Raw genomic sequence first — 24,546 nt, forward strand, 5'->3', positions numbered from 1 at the left:
ATGATACACAACATTAAAGAAATTATACTTGTGCAGAAGTTACAGGGTTTATAAAATGGCAGCAAAAATTCGAAACTTTGTTTCGTATCAAGATGTTAATTGTTCTATTCCAAAGAACAGAAAATCTTAATGCAATACTTCAAAAAGTTTCAATGAATTTCTGCCTTGCTCGTATTTCTGTAGGTGTTTTGTCTACAACAGAAGGAGCCAGAAATACATACACATTTTCATCACTTTGGGAACATGCTAAAGATAAGCGTGATGCGTTGCAATTAAGTCTCCTCACTGTTTCACGCCTGAGAAAGTTGAGCCGTGTGTGTGTGTGTGTGTGTGAGTGAATTGTCTTCGTGTGTGCTTAGTTACTGTTGCGTATCGTTCAGCTCTTCGTGCAAGTGTTTGTCAGGTTGTGTGTGTAGTTCGCCTTATTTGCTTTGGCACGTTATTTTAAATGTTGTCGGCGTACTGCCTCTGAGAGGTCGGTCGTCTCATCGGGCGACGTGTAACTGGTTCTCCGAGCGCTTCTGGGCCCCTTCAATTACCATCTTGTGGAACTTGGGTCGGTCCTTTCCTGGTGCAGGGCTGTCGTTTTGCCACTGGGCGTGTTTCTTCTGCATGTGTCTGGAAGTGAGTCGGAGATGCACCAGCAGTGCAGTCACGAAGGAGCAGCTGTCTTGGACGCATCAGCAGGCGGTCGGTCGGTTGGTGCGGACCAGGGAGGACATCTCCGTGCGGTGCAGTTGCCTGGGTCCGCTGCCGGGCCCTGCGCAGTGTCGCAGCGTGTGTACAGCTGTCCGATCGCTACGAGCTTCGTGGTTCACCGACCCAGGACGTCGAAGTTGAGTGTAGTTTTCACAGGTAATACATATTTCACTGAGGATAATTACGTTCGTAACTTTGGTGTTTGAGTTCTCACGTACCGAATGGTGGCAAGCAAGTCGTTGTGTCGGTCGGTCCCTGGCTGTCCCCAGGTTGGGTTCCGACGGATCAAGTATAGTTGGGCTCACCACCTGTCTCGCCTAAGTGAACGAGGGCAGACCGACCTCCCTGGAGGCTTCTGAGTGCCACCGGTGTTTAATTATTCGTTATCAGCTGCTTTAAATATAAGGCTAATGTTACTTCTTTAAATTTCTTAAAAATTTTGCAAATTAATTTTAAATTTATCTTTCTAGCTTAAACATTACCTTTAAAGGATTACGGTAACATATTTTAAAATGTTGAAACTTAATTGTGGCCTGCAGCCATTGGTATTGCACCTTGCATATGTATGTTCTATCTGCTTAGCCTTAGAGCTACCCACGTAGCCGTGATACGTTTTTTTTAATTTAATTGATTTGCCTCTTTAATTGAATTTTAATCTTCATTTTTTTAGATTTCTTGTTGTTAAACATTCTGGCCTTCTGCCTTTAAAGGTCTCTGGAAATATATTCCAAAATTTTGAAATTTAGTTGCGGAATTCAGCCATATGTACTGCATTTTGCATATGTTTGCTTGTTTTTTAAATTACTTTATTGCTATTTTAATTGGATTTTAATTTAGCTTTTTTTAAAGATTTCTTGTTTGGAAGCCTTCAGCCGTGAAAGAGTTGAATTTGGTAAAAGTTCGGCTGTGTGCCGGTTTGGTTGTAAATATTATTAAATTACAAAAATTACAATTAGGAGGCGAAACTGACCTCAGCCTATTTGGCCCTTTCTACAATCCTATTACCTGTTCTGCCCGCGGGTTTAGCGGGCGAATCAACTGCCATTAAAATTAGGAGTAGCTGTCGATACCAGTATTATTTTTGGAATTTTGGACAAGTCAATATTATCTCAGCTGCTTTTCTGAAAACTTTCATATAATTTTATACACAGTATGTTATATTTCAAAATAAAATTAATGAAAGTGAATTACTTTATAAAATGTTTATTAACGATGCTACAATCGATAATTACTAGTTCTGAATGTACAGGTAAAATGGTTTTTTATAGAAACATTTGAAATTACGAACTATTGTCACACTAAAATGTCTTTTATTAATTATGAAATCCTGCTCCGTTTACTATAGTTATTTCTGCATTAATTTATGAAATAATAATCGAAATTAATAACGTAACAGATACTACTAGAAATTTATTTGTTAAGCAAAATTGTAAACCCTTCGGAATAGGGTTATTTCCGCAGAGTGTGAGAGTCGTAAGCACGCCTCTGATGTGATCGGACGCATTTTTTGTGTTTTGTGGGAACAATGTGACTTCGGCTTTGTTGATGTGAAAAATCAAAAAACTATTATAAACTAAAAAGTGATAAAGTATATTTACGTAAAAACAAACATTCTACATCAACAATCTTCAAATTCATTTTGGTCAATCCAACAGTGAGGACCTATAACGTGATATTTTCAGCTTCAAGGATCAGACCTCTAGACAAGAACTGAAGCCAAGTCTATATGAAAAACTAAGTAAACCAAAAAATTTAATCTACGCTCATTTCAAATCTTCATAAAAGGCAAATGCGGACAATAGATGGAATCAAGAAGGAGGGGATGGATTACAACGTGTACTGAAGAACGTTTCCTGCACTTCGAAGACTGAAAACTTGCACCAGAGCAACGATGACCCAATGGGACTTAACATCTGAGGTCATCAGTCCCCTAGAACTTAGAACTACTTAAACCTAACTAACCTAAGGACATCACACACATCCATGCCCGGGACAGGATGCGAACCTGCAACCGTAGCGGTTGCGCGGTTCCAGATTGAAGCCACGCCGGCCGGCAGAGGCAATAAACCAATGATAAATACAGGCCATATAAATATCTCAAAAACTACACATCGGATCGAAAAGACTTATAATTTGTTTGTCTCGGACGGGGACGTCCAAAGATAGCACACTCGACCCGCCACGCCACCCCGTGCGTGTACAACACATGGTGAGGAAATGATAACTAGGGTGGAAATTTCAAATATTTTCTTGTCTGTATTGATGAGTCTTTAAATTGGGACAAACGTCCATTAAGTCATAAAACAATTCAATTCAGCCACTCCACTTTTGCACATCAAATAATTATACATCTTGAGGAGCGAAAATCAGTAAATAAATATAGTTTGCGTATTGCCATTCAGTATAGTCTTATGGCATAATTTTCTGGGGGAACCCATTGCTCAGAAACGTTACTTACTACTTACTAGGTTGACCACACAAACTGTAGTCGGTTTTCGGTCTCGCCAGTCAACATCCACCAGCTTCCTCGGTCCATGTAGTCTTCTAAATCATGTCCGATCTCACACATATTCTCTCTGATTCTGCCAGTCCATCCCAGTTGTGGTCTTCCCCTCGCTCTGTTGCCTCTGATGCCCTCTTCCACCACCTGCCTCGTCATCTTGCCTTCTCGCCGCATAATGTGCCCTCCTCTCTCTAATTCAGCGATTCCCAAACTTTCTTAGACCACTGCCCCTGAATGCAATCAGACACTAGCTGGTACGCTGGTACCCCCACCTTGCCACCCCCCCACCCCTCTGCCGGCTGTTGTGCCCCCCCCCCCCCATTCCCCACATTATCACCACCTTTAGTACCGAAGTACACGGTAAAAAAAGACGGACTTTTCTTGGAGCATTTTTGTTTTTAAAATAATCAAATATGAATTATACTTAGTTCATGTGTGTGTGCCTGTGTGTTAGTTAGAATGAGCGACGAAGGAATTCGTGGTGCATCGCAAATGCTACCCACAACTCCTCCTCAGATAAGAAAGCTAACTATCCACACTCACGTGTTACAAAGCATACTTCTGCTACAGTAGCTTTCTCCATTACGTCACTTACTGGAACTGCACACTGCACCCCCATTTAAAATCAAAAAAAATTTAAAATGTGTGCACTATACGTACTGTTTGCCGCACTTCTTACTTCTCAACTGGCAGAAACTAGAAGAGTGGCAGACCGTTAATGCTTTGTGTCTAACCACAGCCACTACTACTGCAACTACTACTACTACTACTAATACTGAGTACAACACTATAGTAGCCCTTACGTAGTTAGTGCCGTGTTTTGCTGTCAATTAGTTCGTTTAGCTGTCTCGAAGCGAGTAATATAGCAGTTTATGGACTACTGCAGATGCCATCTGGAAATTGGAGTAGACATTTTCTTGAGACATTTAGCATTTGATACGTATATGCCTCACTTTTATCGTCAGCGATCTACAGCACAACATATGTGCGGAGTCGGTGGACTATGTGAGGAACCTGTAACCTCCACCCCAATAATGCTGCTAACTGAGAATACCCGGCCGAGCGGTTCTAGGCGCTTCAGTCTGGAATCGCGCGACCGCTTCGGTCGCAGGTTCGAATCCTGCCTCGGGCATGGATGTGTGTGATGTCCTTAGGTTACTTAGCTTTACGTAGTTCTAAGTTCAAGGGGACTGATGATCTCAGAAGTTAAGTCCCATACTGCTCAGAGCCACTTGATTTTGAGAATAAGTAATTATATGTAACTTATACAACTATTATTAAAGTCTTACAAAATTGTGATAATGGTAATTATCTTTAGAAAATAATTTAGTTTCTTAACTGAAACAGAATCGAAACATTCAGGTTTGACTCCTCAGAAAATTTCATTTTTACCCCTCAGTGGGTAATTACCCCCATGTTGTTAACCACTTATCTACACACAGCCACTATGTCCAGCAACTTATACAACTCCTGAAATTCGCGGTTTTTTCTTTTTCTGCAGTCGTTCCCATCCTTCAATGGCCAGAAAATCTGTCTCAGAACAGTATTCTCAAGTGTCAGTTTTCTTTCTGTCAGTTGCGACATCATCATGGTCTCTGCACCATGTAGGACGACGGGTCGCATTACTGTCCTGTTGATCCCAAACTTTGACGGTCTCGCCTGAATCTGGGACTTAAACAGCGTCACGAGCGCAAACTTTGACCTGAATCTGGGACTTAAACAGCGTCCCGAGCGCAAACTTTGACCTGTTTCCTGCCTGAAGTCTTGTCATTATTTGATGCCATGTATGATGCTAGTAGACTTCTCTTGGCCAAAAATTCTCTTTTAGCCGTTGCTAGTCTGCTTTGTATCTGCTCCTTGCTATGTCCATAGTGGATTATTTTGCTGCCTATCTAGCAGAATTTATTAACTTCATCTGCTTCGTGATCCCCAAGTATGATGTTAAGGTTGTCCCTGTTCTCGCTCCTGCTACATCTCATTACTTCCTTTTGTCTTCGATTCGCTCTTTGTCTATATTCTGTACTCTGTTCATTTCATCCAACAGATCCTGTAATTGTTCTTCGCTTGTCATCAGGATAGCAATGTCATCAGCAGATCTTATCATTAATATCCCTTCACCTCGAATTTTAATTCCGCTCTAGAACATTTCTTTAATATCCATTGTTACTTCTTCGATGTACAGATTGAACAGTAGGAGCGAAGGACTACATTCCTGTCGCACACCTTTTTTAATCCGAGCACTTCATACTTGCTAATCCACTCTTGGTTCACGCACATATTATACATTACCCGTCTTTCTCTACAGCTTATCACTATTTTACTCATAATTCTGAAGATCTTGCACCGTTTTACATTGCCGAACGTTTTTTGCAGGTCAACAAATCCTGTGAACGTGTCCTGATTTTTCTTTAGTCTTGCTTCCATTATCAACAGTAACGTTAGAATTGCCAATTGCTGCCTAATTTTGACGAAATATTTCTGACATCTGGAACCTACGGAATACAACGCGCGTTCGTAGTGATAGCCACACTCGTCTTTCGCAGTTCAGTAACAGCCGAGTGTTGTATCTCCACAGCACATTCGAGAGATTATTCTGTTACGGAAACCTTCAAGTGTTAATGAATCGGTGGAAAGTTGAATGGCGGAAGATCTTATTAGCCCTAATTCTGATGGCAACTTTCAACTGGGTAAGGCGTGGGGTGCGGTGATTTCTTTAATTTCTTCCGAAACAAATCATTTTATGAATAATGAGACGTCTACCGCCATTTAATTGTGTTAATTCCGACATCTGAATTTTAACTCCGCGAGTGCGCATTCCGACACAAAGCGTGCACGTGCCATCACCATTACGCATGCGCTTGTGCACCGTAGACGGAGCAGTGGTCGTTCGAGTAGCAGCTGCCTTGGCTCATGCGTCGGGGCACAAGTTTTTGGTATAAAATTAGCAATGGGAACTAGTAATCACCAGTGCGGAATACGCTCCTGAAGATGGCCCAATGGTTGTCAGCCGAAACATCGTGGCAAGAAGTCTATGTAATCCGGTGGCAATCCCGAAACGTCATGGATCAGATTGAGTGATGTTGAAGATATTTACACTAGAGCTCATATGTCCACTGTGAACCCTAAAAACACTGACAGTATGTACGAGGTGTGTTCAAAAAGTAAGGTGACTTTATATTTTGATGAAAAAAATATTTATTTCTTCATCAGTAATTATGTTGTCCCCTTCAAAGTAATCCCCCTCAGAAACAATACACTTGTGCCAACGCTTCTTCCAATCCTCGAAGCATTTATTCTTCCAGCGATGCAGTTTTTATTTCCTCAGTCGTTGAAAATCTTCGTCCTTTCATAAGTCTCTTCAGTTTTGGGAAAAGGAAAAAGTCGCAGGGGGCACAATCCGGTGAATATGGTAGCTGAGGCACGATTGTCGTGTTGTTTTTGGCCAAAAAAACCCACACAAGTAACCATGAATGAGCGGTTGCATTGTCGTGGTGCAAAAGCGTTGAATTGTTTTTCCACAATTGCGGACGTTTTTTCCGCACTGCTTCTCGCAAACGGCGCATAACGTCAAGGTAATATTCCTTACTGTCCGTACAACCTTGAGGCAAAAATTCATGAAGCACTACGTCACGGCAATAGAAAAAAAAAGAGGAAAACTTCGACATTTGATCGAACTTGGCTTGCTTTTTTCGGTCTTGCCTCTCCGGGATGCTTCCATTGGGACGATTGGGCTTTGCTTTCGACGTCATAACCATAAATCCTTGTTTCGTCGCCAGTTATGATCCTTTTGAGAAAATCAGGATCATCACTGACGTCATTGATGAGCTCCTGAGCGATGCTCATGCGACGGTTCTTCTGACATAAACTGAAAAGTTTTGGAACAAACTTCAGTGACACACGTCTCATGCCCAAAACATCAGAAAAAATTACATGACACTAGCCGACCAACATGCCAAGATTCTCAGCAACTTCTCTTACGCTAATTCGACCATTAACCAAAACAATTTTCTTCACAGCTTTGACATCATCATCTGTTGTTGAGATAATTGGGCGTCCAGAGCAAGGTTCGTCATTGGCATCTTCTCGGCCAACTTGGAAGAGCTTGTAACACTTGTAAACTTTTTTCTTACATAGAGCACACTCACCGTATGACACTGTAAATATTTCAGGTCTTTTAGAGCATATGATTCCATTTCTCACACAAAATGTGACGCAAGTACCTTGCTCCATTTTTTAATAATAATCGAAATTCGCCGGGCACAAACAAACACGTCTAACCTTTCTAACTGTTAAAAACAAAAGAAGTATACTGTACACTTGAAACTGTGAACATATGTTCGGGACATGTGTACCAACAGAACAAAAAAAAAAAGATAATCGAATGTACGTTGCCGCGCAGTTTGAAAAGTCACCTTGCTTTTTGAGCAGCCCTCGTACGTGGAACATACCTTTATACCATGTGAATGTGAGTGTGCTAACTTATTGTTATTATCGGCTGCAAATACCTTTGAGTATTAAATGTTCTGTGATGTGATTAGAAGAATTCTAATATTTTCAAACAGGTCACCTCAAGAAGGTTATCTGCTTTGCAAACTATTCAGACCTTTTAGACCAACGCAACGAGAGATTGCAACGAGAGACAGTTAATAGCGCAGAAAACGGCGAAATGGCTTTCTTGTTTAGTTCGTATCCGTGTTGATAAGCGCTGAGGACCTCATGAAGTTCACGGTGTCAAAACTATCGACATAGACTGCATAATAGGATTTATTTAAAATTTAATAAAAATGGATGTAACTACAAACGTTTGAGGCACTGATGATAGGCATGTAGTCTGATAACGATACAGAATATCCTCTAGAAGAGTCGTAAGGCCTCGTTTCTCTTCGCTTGTCAGTCACTGTTCGAGTAAGGTTATTATTCTTGTTTTAAGTCCCTGTTAATCAATATGGATAAAACAAATATCGTACTAGACTAGACTAATTCGGGACCACTGGATCGAACGGCTATGTAATATTCCGCTTCGGAACCGTTGTCTTAAATATACACTGATGACCAGCTGCTTAATAGCTCTTTTGCCCGTCTTTGGAACGAAATGCATCACCGATTCTGTGTAACAGGGATCCGATAGTTCGTTGATAGCTTTGTGAGAGTATGCGGTATTAGACATATGTGGACAGGTAATGTTATATGCGTACATAACGGGCCGGTTATGCGTACATGGTGATGGCGCCAATTAGCCACACAGATGGGTTTCATAGGATTTACATCAGGCGAATATGGTCGCCGAGGCATCGAGGTGAGTTCATTACAATCTTTTGAAACCAGTGTAGCATGTCTCTGGAACACAGTCAATTATACTGCTGAAAGACGACATCGCCTTCGGGGAAAACATCAAGCATGAAATGATACGTGTGGTCCGCAGCTGTCAGCGTGTCTTCGATTACTACCACAATTCCGATGCAAGCGTAGGAAAAGTCTCCCAGACCGTAATACTGCTCCCAATAGAGGCCCTATTCTGTATCGTTCATACCGATCGGTGTAGCAGGTTAGACTCGGTAGTAAAGTCATTTTCGGTTCTTTATCGAAATATCCTATTCAGTAAGCTTCTGGGACTTGTTAACGAACAGTCGTCCCACCGATTTTACGATAGTTGTACCGAGAGGTTTTTGATTTCGGTCTGGCACTGTCGATCGGTGAGCTGTGGTTTATATACACCTGTAATTTGTTATATTAAACATATTTAGCGGTTGTAGCTTTGGATTTAGTCATTGCGTTACTAAATAATCACCAGAGGACGCATCCAGCTGCAAAGTGAGTTCATAATAGACAATTTTCTTTTGTTAGAAATATGGTTAGGTTAGGTTGTTCAAATGGCTCTAAGCACTATGGTTAAGTTGTTACTGTGAATGATTACGTCCAAACATAAAACGTTTTCGGTCAATATTCTCTCAAAATACTTTTTATTTTAGGCATATAAGAGTTTAAAGATCATTAAATAGCAAGACATCGTCTCTGCTTACGTATATTACATGAGTGTGAACTGACGTTACTAGTGACTTTGTTTACATTTTCCCATAAATGGTTTAGTTAGTAAGTATCGAAACGTTTCTACAACTTTCAAGTAACAATGGAAAGCAATTATGTGAAGCCTCATACTAGAAACCTTGCAAACTATTACGCATATCTGACTTATGCAGCATCGTTTTGGCAACGAGGTCAGCCTACGTTCCTACGCTATAGTACAAGAATTCAGCTAGCCGGCACGGTAGCTCAGCGTGTTGGGTTAGAGGGTTACCTGCCCTCTGTAATAAAAAGAACTGATTTACTCGATAAACAACGAACTTAAACGGATGTCTTATGACGACCGCCCCGAGCAGATGCAACGAACATAGTAAGATTTTTAAAAAAGTGGTTAGCGCGCGGGATTACTACACGTAAGGACATAGGTTCCGGCACAGATAGGTGCAAAAGTTTTTTTTTCCTCTTCATATATGCAACACGCTCTGAGAGATTGTTATTCGTGTGAGTTAAGATTTTTGTGCAATATTACTTACATGTAAGAGCGCGCGTCCTCAGTAATGATATCGTAATTTCTGTGTGTTTAAAATACGAAATACGAAATTGTTGGAGATGAAATTGCTGTGAGTGAAACAACCAACAGTGACCTTTATATTTTTTCTTGTCATAAATAATTAACCATTTTTTCCGAATATGTAGTGATTCCCGAGTATGCGGCTAGACAGGAATCTAAGAGCACGACTTAAATTACTGGGAATGTAACTACCAGCAGTCATCTTAATAATCCTTGCTTGTCACAAGTCCTTATCAGCAATCAATTCCTCAACAACAGTAGATAGAGACGAAAAACCTCCGCCGTAATATTTTAAGACTGTAGCACCATATACGAAACATTTTCATTCATGAGGTGCACGTTAAAAACTTCGTCGAACTGCAGGAGCTCCCGAAAACGCGTTTTTTCAATTTTATTTTTAAGACGGAAATCGTTGACGTGTCATATAGGGAAATGGGCTACTTAATCGTTTGGATCTCCAAGATCGAGTTATAACCACATTCTGTTTATCTTCTTATTCTTTTAGCACTAGCTATAAATACTGGCCAAAACTGTTCAGTAATAAGTCTCCATAACATGGGTTGCTGCTTTTGCTTCAAATAAAATATCCATAAACGACAATCACAATAGCAATCCTAAACACTCTTTCAGTGTATCGCAACCGAAATGCACACTGAATAAAGATGGGACTCTTTAATTCGAGTACTAGACTGTTCTGTGCTCTTGAGTACCGAAACGATCGGCACAGTGGCGGAAAGATACTGAATAGGGCCCCAGGCTGAGTTCGTAGCGCGTTGCACGTTTCGGTTCGACGTTCACCTTGATGACGGCGCTTGTGGAGACGACCATAGACCTAGTCTAATTCTCCCAAAGAGCCGACACGTTTCCACCGATCGACAGTTGAAACCGGATGGTCTCATTCCCAAGGCACACGTAATAGACGATGTCGTTGGGTGAATAGTAAATGCGCTTGTGATTTCATTTTATGGGAAAACACAAATGCGCAAGACGTTTAAGTTTTCCATAGCTGTCGACGATAAACCTCCTGCCGTATTTGCGTGGCGCGGAACTTACGCTCCTAGGTAAACCGGCTTTCTGCGCAATATCAGACCTGTTACGTCGACTCGGCTATACTCGTAAGTTTTCTTGTGGTTTACTACTCAAACTGTATCTTGAATACGACAACTTTGGCTTCTATAACTGGAAAAGAAAACTGAGGATCTGTTAGGTGAGTTATACGCCTGGCGTCAGTATAGGTAAGGGCACAGAGGATTCATTTCCGACGTTCAGATTGATAATAGAAGCCAGATGTAAGCGACATTATGACACATTCATGAAATCTGCCGACTTAAAAAAAGTATTCGACGACGTAAAACGTTGCAACGGTTTCGAAACTCTGAGAGAAATAGGAGTATGGTAAGGGCCAATATAGGTAATACTCGCGAACGAAGAGGAATGTGCGGAAGACCAACAAAGATGTGCTTGTGTTAAAAAGTGTTTAAGACAGGAATGTAGTCTGTCGTCGCTGCTATTCATTTGGTACAATGAAGAAGCTATGACGGAAATATAACAAAGGTTTAAGAGTGGAATTGAAACAAAAGGTGAAAGGATATCATTGAGAAGATTTGCTGATGACATTACTATCCTCGGTGAAAGTGAGGAAGAATTAGAGGATGTGCAGGACAGAATGGTCTTGTGAGTAAAGTATGTACTAAGAGTAAATCGATAAAACAGAAAAATAATGAGGAGAACCAGGGATGAGATTACAGATAAACTTGACGTTAAAAGGGGTGATCAAGAAGTAGACTAAGTTACGGAATTCTGTGCCTTGGAAGCAAAATGACAGAAAATGAATGAAACAAGGACTCAAAAAGCAGACTAGCCTTGGCAAAAAGCACATTCCTTGCAAAAAGAAGCTTACTAGTATCAAGTATCGATCGTAATTCGAGGAAGAAATTTCCGGTAACGTACCGATTGCTTATAACTGAAGTGCAGCTTCTCACGGAGGCCCAGTGTGGACTGTAATAATCCTAAGGCGGGCAAACCGAAATACGCCGAAAAAAAAAGTTAGTTTCAATTCTGTCCACCAGGTACAAATCTGACGGTGTACGATATTTGTATGTCGGTAAGTCATCTACGCTGTCATTTGACAAGCCATAACTTTTGTGAACAGTATCGCTAAGGAGGAAAGAGCCTGTGCACTGCTAGTGAAACTGTTTTATGTGAACTGCAGCAACTACAGTGCTGCATTGAGAGAGTTTCGCCAACTAAAAGGACTGAACAGAGGCCCGATGTTATTAAATGGTTTAAAGATGGTGATAACGAACTTCTAAGACATGGGTAAGCTTGGCGTGGCCTCTGGAATAGGAATGAGTGTGGCTAGTGCTAGCGTTCGTGCAATGTCGCGAGAGTTGTCCATCCCACAGCCAAGAGAGCTGAATGTTTTTCAGTCTGTTTTACAGTTTCATCCATACAAGATCCAGACAGTGCACCGACTGAAACCTCACGATCCGCACCAAAGTTCTGAATTTGCTCTTCTATGCCTGGCACAGATCAAATTTGATGACATAAGGCAGGGCAAAACTCTATGGTGTGATGATGTATATTTTATACTACGAGTGACAAGAGAATTGACGAATTTGCAGTATTGTTAAACGGAATGTTGTGCACCAACAGGCACTGAACTCGCCGAATGTCACTGTGTGGCGTGGATTCACAAACACCTTTGTTTTCGCTCCATTCTGCTTTGATGCGAATAATACATTAAAAATGGTTCAAATGGCTCTGAGCACTATGGCACTTAACATTTGAGGTCATTAGTTCCTAGAACTTAGAAGTACTTAAACGTGACTAACCCAAGGACATCACACACATCCATGCCCGAGGCAGGATTCGAACCTGCAACCGTAGTGTTTGCGCGGTTCCGGACTGAAGTGCCTAGAACCGCACGGCCACTCCGGCCGGCAATAATACAGAGTGCGTTCCATAAGTAATGCGAGCAATATTTTTCCGACGCAACGGTATACCACATCGTGTTGTACCGGCTGGGCTAAGTGGGGTGGGGGGGGGGGGGGGAGGGGGGGTTAGCTTCAAAACGCACTTTGTCTCATTCGGCAGCGAGCTGCCGGAGAGTTACGACGGGCGTTTCCGTCAACCCCGTTTTGAGTTTATGTAACACGGCGCAATGGATCATTCTGTAGAGCAACGGTACGCTATCAAATTTTTCTTTAACCTTGGGAAGTCCGCCTCCGAAACGTTTCCATTACTTCAGCATAGCTTTGGGAATGATTGCTTGTTCAGATCACAAGTTTTCCGATGGCACAAGTCTTTCATGGAGGGCCGAGAGAAGATCACCGACGAACCTCGCACTGGACGGTCATCAACCGCACAAGTCGATGAAAATGTGACGCGTGTGCGCTGACCCTTAAATTGATAGCACAAACTCTAAACATGTCAGAAACAACCTTTTCCGCATTGTGACCGAAGATTTGAACATGAGAAAGGTGTGTGCCAAACTCGTCCCAAAAGTGTTGACCGACGAACACAAGCACATGCGACTGCTTAGGTGCCGAGAAATGTTGGAAACGTGTGAAAATGATCCTCATTTTTTAAACTCAGTTATCACTGGTGAAGAGTAGTGAATTTTTGAGTACGACCCTGAGACGCAAAGGCAGGGTTCAGAGTGGTACACCCCATCGTCGCCCCGTCCCAAGAAGGCACGCATGAGCAAGTATAGGATCAATACCATGCTCATGGTATCCTTCGACGTCAGAGGCATTGTCCACTTCGAATTCGTACCAACTGGGACTACAGTGAACTCATCTTTCTACTTGGAAGTACTCAAAAGACTGAAAACATAAAGGACACGTGGGAAGTTCACCACAACAACGCACCGAGTCACAGCGGCTTCACTGTCGACGACTTCCTGGCCAGGACCTACACCGCGTTGTTTCCCCAACCTCCCTACTGTCCTGACCTGGCCCCCGCTGACTTTCTTTTGTTTGCTCCGTGAAATGGAGTCATGAAAGGAAAACGTTGGGACACGATTGAAAGCATCTAGGCGCATGTTACATCAGCTCTAAAGAACATTCCGGAAAGGGCATTCTAGGATGCCTTCCAGGCATGGAAACACCGCCTCCAGAAGTGTATCCACGCAAGAGAATGTTATTTTGAAAAAAAATTTATTATTTGTACGAATATATTCAATAAATGATTTTTTATGAATTTGGTCGCATTACTTATGGAACGCACCTTGTACATCGAGAGATCCTGTCAGGTGTACCGTCACATCTGCACGTTATCGAGACAGCATGTGATTCCCGCTTTCGAAGAAGACAAGTGTGTGGAAACCATGGTTTTGTTGCAAGATGGGGCAATACCTCATGTCGTTCGTCCAGTAAAAGAGTGCTTAATGCAATCCTCTACGAACGTGTTATCTCCAGAGGTTTTTCCAGATACATGGCCTGTAAGATCACCTGATCTGAAACCATGTGTCTTGCTCAGGGGTCATCTAAATGAACGCATTTACGAGGGACACGTTCAGTCACTACCAGATGTGAAGGACAGTAACAGGAAGATGTTGTTCAGATTACAATGGAACTGCTACAAGCAAGTGTTGATTACGTCGTTCTACGGATGCAGCATCTGGTGGATGTCTCCGGTGCTAATCTTGAACAAACTGTGTAAGCGACGGTTAGTAAAAAGTCTACGTTTTGCCCTTCTCACCTGTTTCACCGTAACTGCCTGTGTCCCGTTCCTTAACTGTTCATATGATAACATTTCCGTACGTCTTTCTTACATCCACAGCGCGAGATTAGCACCTGGCGACCAAAACTGGAAGCAATTTTTTTCAGCGTTAATCTGGTCTGCATTAAGGCATTAGAATATGTACCAAGTTTCGCTTCATAATATACGGTAATTGCTGCTGGGTGAGTAGCTGCGCTGTAATTATAACAACACGGTATTTTTGGAGCACAGTACTGCATGGAATTTAAATGTGGACTGTAGGAAACAGGGAATGAAGAGACTCGAAGCGTTTGGTATGTGCTTCTATAGAAGCAGTTAGTTGCTCCTGACGAAGAAGATGGAGGGAACTGTCGAAAACTCGAGGTTTTAACCTGAACTGATGCGGCAAGAAGTGCGACAATGTTTTATATAACTGTGCATTCGCGAAAGACTTCGTTCTATAGAAGGATGTTGAAAAATAGGTGGACTGAGAAGGTAAGTAGCGAGGAGCTTCTACGCGGAATTTCCGAAAACGGAACATATGGGAAACAGTGTCCAGAAGAAGGGATCGCATAAGTGTTAAGATATCAGCGAATAACTTCTCCAATACTACAGAGAGCTGTAGAGGTTAAATGCTGTGGTGACAGAGAGAGATGGCATTATATCAAACAAATAATTGAGTACGTAGGGTGCAAGTGGTACTCTGGAAACGGATGGCCACGACGTTGGGATCACAGATTTAGACCAAACTTTGTACACCTTTTGTACGCCACTAAAACATCAAAATTTCCAAGTAGGAAGGTGCACTACGCTGGGAATTACCAGAAAACCGGAAGAGAAATTTTACCCGTTTACTATGTAAGAAATGTATATCTGGACAGGTGCTGGACTTCAGAGTTCATGGTGGTGGTTAGCGTTCGAGATTCGTAAAATAAAGCTGTATGTGGTGACGTTCGTATGCCGCTCACACTTACTTTTTAATCCATGTTTTCTTCATCACTGGTCATATTATTCAGTTTATACAACATTCGAGAGGAGCTAGTGATGAATGCTTGCGTTAGATACGTGTGCAATATTCGGTTGTATGATCATATCAGTCCTTCATACTCCCAGCTAGGTTGGATACGCCCACATAAGGCACGCGATCTCCACACGATGTGCTTACTTCATCGATTTCTTAGCCACTGGTGCCCCCAATACTTATCTTCTCACATTAAACACCTATCATCATTCCACAATCGCAATACCAGATCAGATACGTCTAGCATCTTGGCTGTACCTTTACATAACACAAAATCTTTCTCCGTGTCATTCTCCATCTCAGCCATACGACTATGGAACGCGCTCCCCTGTAATCTGCGTCTTATCCAGAACTACTCAACATTCAAGAAGGAACTCAAAACTTACATATTAGGGACGGTATAGCCACCATTGTTGTTCCCCTCCCATGTCTTTCTTTCTCCTATCCATCACAGCTTCCAAGTTTACCATTCTATTTCTCTTCCTCTAACCTATCTATCTCTTATATATCTCTTTCACCCCATTCTATCGTCTTATAACTCACAAGCTGCAAGAACATAACGAGAAAATTCCCAACTAACAATGGGACTGACATTCACAAAAGTAAAACTTTCATATATATAGTAATTATTATTATTATTATTATTATTATTATTATTATTATTATTATCATTATTATTAATATCATTATTAATCTTGATTGTTATTATTATTTTTTATTGTTATAATTATCATTGTACTACTGTTATAATCTCTATTTTTTTTCTTTAACATCAATACTGCATAATACGTTATATGTCCTTAATGTTCTGTAGAAACTGTAACTCGTTCAATCTGAGTATGCCTGGTTAGGTGTAAGGGAGGGCCTGAAGGCCCTAATCTTGCCAGGTAAAATAAATGCATAAATAAATAAAATAATTAAAGGAAAACACGTATATTTGCATGAAGTTTTAGTGAATATCATGTTATTTCACTTATTGCTATCTTTATTTAAATTTAATTATTATAACGAACATATTTATGACTATCAACAAATAAACGAAAAAATGCATGGAGTTTTCCTGGAAATGTATGCCTGTAGTGATTCGCGAAATCCCCTATACATGCAATCTGGTAAGGTACCACAGAACCACTTTGCACCTTGACGCTTCGAGCTGCAGACACAGAGGCAGGCTCCATTTGGCAGTTAACCTGCGTGGCGGTGATAGGTTGCTAATGTAGCAAGAACGAATAGTGTAGGTGCAAATTTTTTGAATGTCGTAGAATTTACACTTTTACTATAAAAATTTAGGCGACTCCCTGTTCTTCGACTGCTGCAGATAATGAATGTCATGCACTCGTATACTGCGAAATTCCTGTTCAAGAAGCAGATCTTATTGACACAGAGCAACCCCCAACCAGATGCAATGGCAATTGGAGAAGTGCTTTATCATTCTGTTGTTGAAATGTTAGGAGGAAAGAATACAGATTTAAAGAGTAAGTGTTGGAGGGATTCGAACCGCCGCCTCGCTCATTACACTCTAGCATGGCGCGAACGCGGACGAATTCCTTTTATCTCATTTTGTTCCTTATTGTTCGTTGCATTTGCTTGAAGCGGACGTCCCATGACAGCCGTTGAAGTTGATTCTTTATTCATTCACTCAGTTTTTTTCCACAGAGGGCAGCTAACACTCTCACCGATGACTCTGAGCTAACGTGCCGGCATTCACTTGGTCACAATGGCTTCTTACGGTTGACATTCTCGCACAGGTACATCGGTTACGTAATAGATGTTCTCGGAATTCCCCGAGTAGTGCACCTTAATGTGGCTCCGTAAGCTTTCCCGGAGTATTAATTGGTTGTATTCATGTCTGGTCTACAGCCGGAACATATCGTCATCTGAACACAATATTTCGGCGGTCCGCCTGGCCGATATCCTCAGGTGAGTAGGCCGTCGCACTAACAAGCCGGAACTGAAATCAAACAGGCCACGGCGGCTCCTTTATACATCGACCGTGGGTCCACTACGTGTGCGCGAACATAACTGTCCTCTAGCGCAGGGCGACGTATTTTTTATTTTATGACAAATACTTTGAACAAACCGACTGATTGGCTATGGGGATGCATTATCCCGCTATAGTCGCTAATTTCTAAATGGAATATTTTGAGGGCATCGCACTGAAGACAATGTTCTTAAAACTCACTTGTTTCTGGAGATACGTCGACGATACGTTTATGGTATGGCGACATGGGATAGATGCTCCAGACGTTTCCTAGATCATTTTAATTGTCTGCGTCCCAGTACTAAGTTCACGATATAAGTTGAAAAGGATCGAAAACTTCCGTTTTTAGATGTCTTGGTCCGCGGGAGGGATGATGGGACATTAGGAAATAGTATTTATCGGAAGCCCACGCATACGGACCGATATCTTCATGCATCAATCGTACTTACGCAATGGGGTCCTACGTACATTGGTAAAAAGAGCTTACGCCATCTGAGAAGCAGATAGTTTGACACGAGAACGGGATCATCTAAAAGCTTTGGTTCAAGCATAATGGTTATACTGACAATCAGATCCGTCGTGCTCTACAGTTTGGGCCGGCCGGAGTAGCCCTGCGATTCTAGGAGCTACAGTCTGGAACAGAGCGACCTCTACGGTTGCAGGTTCGAATCCTGCCTCGGGCATGGATGTGTGTGATGTCCTTAGCTTAGTTAGGTTTAATTAGTTCTAAGTTCTAGGCGACTGATGACCTCAGAAGTTAAATCGCATAGTGCTCAGAGCCACTTTTTTCTACAGTTTGGACCTTCGCAGGAACGAACAGAAGATACTAACAAATCGGTGGCATTTCTATATTTTGCGTAGAGCATATCTTCAAAAACAGGAAGAATTTTAAAGAAATTTGATATCAAAGGTGTATTTCGTCAGACAGCTAAGACCAGAGCTGTGGTGGGCTCAGTGAAGCATGATTTGGGTTTGCGAAATCCTGGCGTCTACAAAATTCCCTGCCATTGCAGTACAAACGATTCCTACAGTCCGGGATCGTAGCGTGGAGCATCGTCGCCACACGCGTTTATTTCAGCCAGAAAAAACCTGCAGTGGGAGAACACTGTCTTAATGAAGGACGTAAAATGACGTGCGATGAGACCCAAGTGGTTGCCGCTGCTTCGCAGTATTGGGACGGTGTAGTAAAAGAGGCCATTGAAATCTGTGTATCTGACAATATTAGAAACAAAGATAAGTTATATCCTTTAAGTTAGAGTTGGAACCCTGTTCTATTTGACATTAAGAAACAACGGTCCTAGTTTCGTTCATCAAAAGCTGTAAATAGTGTTTGATATCGATTTATCGTTTTTGCGAGTTTTCACCACCGGCGCGCTGTTGTGTCAGGCGCTAGAGGGCAGTTCTGTTCGCGTACGCACGGTGGACCCACGGTCGGTATATAAATGAGCCGCCGAGGCCTGTTTGATTTCCCTAACCGAATGGCCTAGGACCTGGCGTCTGGCATTTAATCCCTCCAAAACCCTAACCCTTATCATCTGCCGACGTCATATTCCCATTCGACTCCCACAGGTGTTGGTCCTTGATACCCCAGTCCCTTGGACTGGTACTGCGAAGTACTTGGGCGTTATCCTGGACCAGCGCCTCACCTGCGATAGGGCGGCTATGCCTGCTCTACCCCCTCATTAATTCCACCTCTTCACTCCCCACACACCTTGCTGTCAGATTGTACACCTCCATTGTTCGTCCCATCCTTGAATACGCGGCGGTGGTATGGGGCAATGCTGCCCCCATCCACCTCCGCCGACTCCAAACAGCCCTGAACCGGGCTGTCCGGCGTGCCCTCTGCCTCCCCTTCGACTTCCCTACCCAAGAACTCCATATCCTGGCCGAGGTGCCTCTCCTTCAATCCCGCATCCTCTCTGCAGCCACTTCCTTTTACCAGCAAAACCGCCACTGTCCCAATCCCTTAATCCTTTCCCTGGGCACCCGTGTCCACCGTCTAGCCACCACTCGATGGCCTGACCTTCTCTTCCACCCCTCATGACTCCCCATTCACTAGCCACTTCATTTCATGCCAATTTTCTTTCTCATATCATCGATCCATCTCATCACCACGTCATGACGTTCAGCCCCCCCCCCCCCCCCCCCACACACACACACGCCACTCCCATCGCCTGCCCCCCCCCCCCCCCCCCCAAACGTTGGCTTCATCCTGACAGGCCCTTCCCCTTTTCACTTCTCCAAGTGACTTCTTTCTCTTTTCACCCTCCCCCCCCCTCCCTTCACCGCCTCAAGATGGTCTGCCACCGCCATCACCGACGCCACCACGAAGATGAGGCCAGGGTAAAGACCTTCGTTTTCATTTAACTCTTATTGTCCCTCTTCCTCTCCTTTAATCTGCCATTGAACTTCAATTTAGCGGCTAGCCAATGGGCCGTTCGTTTTCCTCACTCTCCTACTGCCCTTCTACTTTCCTTTCAGCTACCTTTCAAAAAGGAAAAAAAAAGGTACAAAGCCAAGTCAAAACCAAAACTATCATGCCATCTCCCCCACCAACACACCAAGCAAGAAGGAGAAGCGTCCCACAGGCGCTAAGACTACGCAACCAACCGAGGGTTAGCCCTCGATCACGTACGTCTGCGTCTGCGTGTTTGATTTCAGTTGCGGCGTGTTAGTGCGACGAGCTACTCACGTGAAGATGACTGCCAGGTGACGATATGTTCCGTCGGAGACCCGGCATGAACACAACCAAGTGCACCTTAGTACCTGCACATTATGTTTTACTGGCCTACTACAAGTGTATAAAGTTTGAAGTAAATGCGTCATCCCAAACGTCGTGGCCTTCCCGTGGGAGATGAAGATTGTGACACGAGAGATAAATAAGGAGTTAATGGCGGGCCGCACCAGACCAGTCAGACGACTGATTTAAAAATACACTACTGGCCATTAAAATGGCCACGCCACGAAGATGACGTGCTACAGACGCGAGATTTAACCAACAGGAAGAATATGCTGTGATATGCAAATGATTAGCTTTCCAGAGCATTCACACAACGTTACCGCCGATAGCGACACCTACGACGTGCTGACATGAGGAAAGTTTCCACCCGATTTCTCATACACAAACAGCAGTTGGCCGGCGTTGCCTGCTGAAACGTTGTTGTGATGCCTCTGTAAGAAGGAGAAATGCGTACCATCAAGTTTCCGACTTTGATAAGGGTCGGATTGTAGCCTATCGCGAGTGCGTTTTATCGTATAGCGACATTGCTGCTCGCGTCGCTCGAGATCCAATGTCTGTTAGCAGAATATGGAATAGGTGGGTTCAGGAGGGTAATACGCAACGCAGTGATGGATCCCAACGGCCTCGTATCACTAGCAGTCGAGATGACAGCCATCTTATCCGCAAGGCTGTAACGGATCGTGCGGCCACCACTCGATCCCTGAGTTAACAGATGGGGACGTTAGCAAGACAACAACCATCTGCACGAACAGTTCGACAACGTTTGCAGCAACACGCACTATCAGCTCGGAGACCATGGCTGCTGTTACCCTTGACGCTGCATCACAGACAGGAGCCCCTGCTATGGTGTACTCAACAGCGAACCTGGGTGCACGAATTGCAAAGCGTCATTTTTTCGGATGAATCCCGGTTCTGTTTACAGCATCATGATGGTGTTTGGCGAGATCGCGGTGAACACACATAGGAAGGGGTGTATTCGTCATCGCCATACTGGCGTATCACCCGGCCTGATGGTATGGGGTGCCACTGGTTACACGTCTCGACGATCTCTTGTTCGCATTGACGGCACTTTGAAGAGTTTACGTTACATTTCAGATGTGTTACGAACCGTGGCTCTACCCTTCATCCGATCCCTGCGAAACCCTACATTTCAGTAGGGTAATGCACGACCGCATGTCGCAGGTCCTGTACGGTCCTTTCTGGATACAGAAAATGTTCGACTACTGCCCAGGCCAACACATTCTTCAGATCTCTCACCGACTGAAAACGTCTCGTGAATGGTGGCCGAGCCACTGGCTCGTCACAATACGCCAATCACTACTCTTGATGAACGGTGGTATCGTGTTGAAGTTGCATGGGCAGCTGTACCTGTACACGCCATCCAAACTCTGACTGAGTAAATGCCAAGGCGTAGCAATGCCGTTATTAGGGCCAGAGATGGTTGTTCTGGGTACTTATTTCTCAGTATATATGCACCGAAATTTCGTGAAAATGTATTCGTCAGGTCTAGTATAATATATCTGTCCAATGAATGCCCGTTTATCATCAGCATTTCTTCTTAGTGTAGCAATTTTAATGGCCAGTAGTGTAGAAATAAAAAAAAGCTGGTTCTCCGTACGGTGCACTGGTCGTCTGCTAAGCCGGTGTTTACGTCGACACTGTTCCGCTCCTTGACCTCTCGAATTCGAAACTTTTCACTGCGCTTTCGTAGTGCGTCACTAAAATATCCCCATGTGTGAAGACCTCTAATAACAGTCGTGACCTCCGTACGTGCTACTGTGTACGGAGTTAAATTAGGCCAACCGCGTCGTTAGAGCTCGGACCCGGCAGTTGTAATGCCCTCCCTCGACGGCGTGTTCCATTCGAGAAGTTGGCAGTTCAGGTGGCGGGCTGGTGGTTGCCGGCCCCTCGTGGTGCAAGCCAACGGCGCGCTCTGCATTCGGAGCCAGTTAGCCTCTGCGGCGGTCGTACGGAGAGCGCGTTAGCCCGCCCTGGGCAGCAGTCACAGGTAACGGCGCATGCACAAGTAGCTGCGCTCCTAACGGAACCCTGGCCTCCGCCCGCAACTGCACACCGGCGGGCCTCGCCCCGTGTCGCGTTATCTGGCGCGGGTGGCCCACCTGAGAACGATAACAGATTCAATTTGGGCGCGCCGCGGCCGCCTTATTGTGGCGGCGGTAGGAGCGGCGCGAGGACAAAGGCGCCGCCGCGCCATTGTCTCCGGGCATGGCGCGCCCGCTCTGAAAATAATTTAGTCGTCGTCGGAGACCCCGCCAGGTTGCTGGCAGCTTTGTGACTCCATTGCCCCGGCCGGAACCGCCGCCGCCAACGGAGCTGACCCCTACTGTGTGTTCGTAGTAGAGGGAACGGTGCTTTCGTGCCGTGTAGAGCACATTATACTTAGGAAAACTTGGAAAATCAAGTTTTTGTTTAACATGGACACTTTTGATAAGACACTAAACTGATCTTTGACGCTGAGAAGGCTCTTACAAGGGGAGGCAACGACGTTTGGAACGCCGATTTACTGGGTGACAATCTGAGCAGTTATCTTAGGTTGTTCGCAGATGATGCTGTAAGTTACCATCTAGTAAGGTCATCCGAAGACCAGTATCAGTTGCAAAGCGATTTAGAAAAGGGCTGTAACTGAGCGAGGTGGCGCAGTGGTTAGACACTGGACTCGCATTCGGGAGGACGACGGTTCAATCCTGAGTCCGGCCATCCTCATTTAGGTTTTCCGTTATTTCCCTAAATCGCTCCAGGCAAATGCCGGGATGGTTCCTATCAAAGAGCACGGCCTACTTCTTTCCCCGCCCTTCCCTAATCCGATGAGACCGATGACCTCGCTGTCTGATCTCCTTCCCCAAAAACAACCAACCAACCTACCAAACGGGCTGTATTGTGTGGCAGGTGGCAGTTGACGCTAAATAACGAAAAGTGTGAGGTGATCCGCATGAGGTACAAAAGAAATCCGTTGGAATTCGATTACTCGATAAATAGCACAATTCTCAAGGCTGTCAATTCAACTAAGTACCTGGGTGTTAAAATTACGAACAACTTCAGTTGGTTAGACCACATAGATAATATTGTGGGGAATGCGAGCCAAAGGTTGCGTTTCATTGGCAGGACACTTAGAAGAGACAAGTCCACTAAAGAGACAGCTTACACTGCACTCGTTCGTCCTCTGTGAGAATACTGCTGCGCGGTGTGGGATCCTTATCAAGTGGGATTGACGGAGGACATCGCAAGGGTGCAAAAAAGGGCAGCTCGTTTTGTATTATCACGTAATAGGGGAGAGAGTGTGGCAGATATGATACGCGAGTTGGGATGGAAGTCATTAAAGCAAAGACGTTTTTCGTCGCGGCGAGATCTATTTACGACATTTCAGTCACCGACTTTCTCTACCGAATGCGAAAATATTTTGTTGAGCCCAACCTTCATAGGTAGGAAACATCATCAAAATAAAATAAGAGAAATCAGAGCTCGAACAGAAAGGTTTAAGTGTTCGTTTTTCCTGAGCGCTCTTCGGGAGTGGAATTGTAGACAGATTGTATGATTGTGGTTCTATGAACCCTCTGCCAAGCACTTAAATGTGAATTGCAAAGTAATCATGTAGATGTAGACGTAGATGTAGAAACTTCGTACACTCGTAGTACTCCATAAGGACAACAAAACGTGTAAGCAGTAGCACGTACTTCTCAGGCGTTATTGAGAAAATGGCAATATCATTTGGGTCGTCAAATATATGTGGCTGTGCGTGACCATTTTTAACCACGAAGCGGCAGCAGCCGAGTTGTTGGCGTTCAAGCCCCGTAATCGCTGGATCGAGTCCCGTCCGTCAGTTTTTTTTATTTCTAACACTGTCTTTTTTTTACTATTTATATTACAATTGATAGAATGGCAAAAATGCGTGTAACAGGATGAAATTTTATTAAGTTTACAATGTTATTTGGCAGTCTACTAGTAAACGACTAAACGCATAAAGAGATACTGAAAATGTTATGCTTGTCCGTGATTTGAGAAATCCCTTATACCTGGAAGGAGCCCGAAACTACTTCTTACCTGCAAATTTTGACCGGCACAGATGGCTTTCGAAATATGTACAATTAATCGTCTTTTTCGACATTACAAATACAAGTTTGCACGATGGTATTTTTCGTAAAAACATGGGATTAAATGCTATGTTTCCGCATACGCAAGATCATTTGAGGTTTTCCGTGGAAAAACAAAACTCGTTAACATTTTCAAAAACCTCTCTTTCAGCCGATAATCTGGAAGCAAACCATGCAGAACGCAGCGTTTCCTTAAA

Source organism: Schistocerca gregaria, chromosome 6 (genome assembly GCF_023897955.1).
Source record: "Schistocerca gregaria isolate iqSchGreg1 chromosome 6, iqSchGreg1.2, whole genome shotgun sequence".
Classification (NCBI taxonomy): Eukaryota; Metazoa; Arthropoda; class Insecta; order Orthoptera; family Acrididae; genus Schistocerca; species Schistocerca gregaria.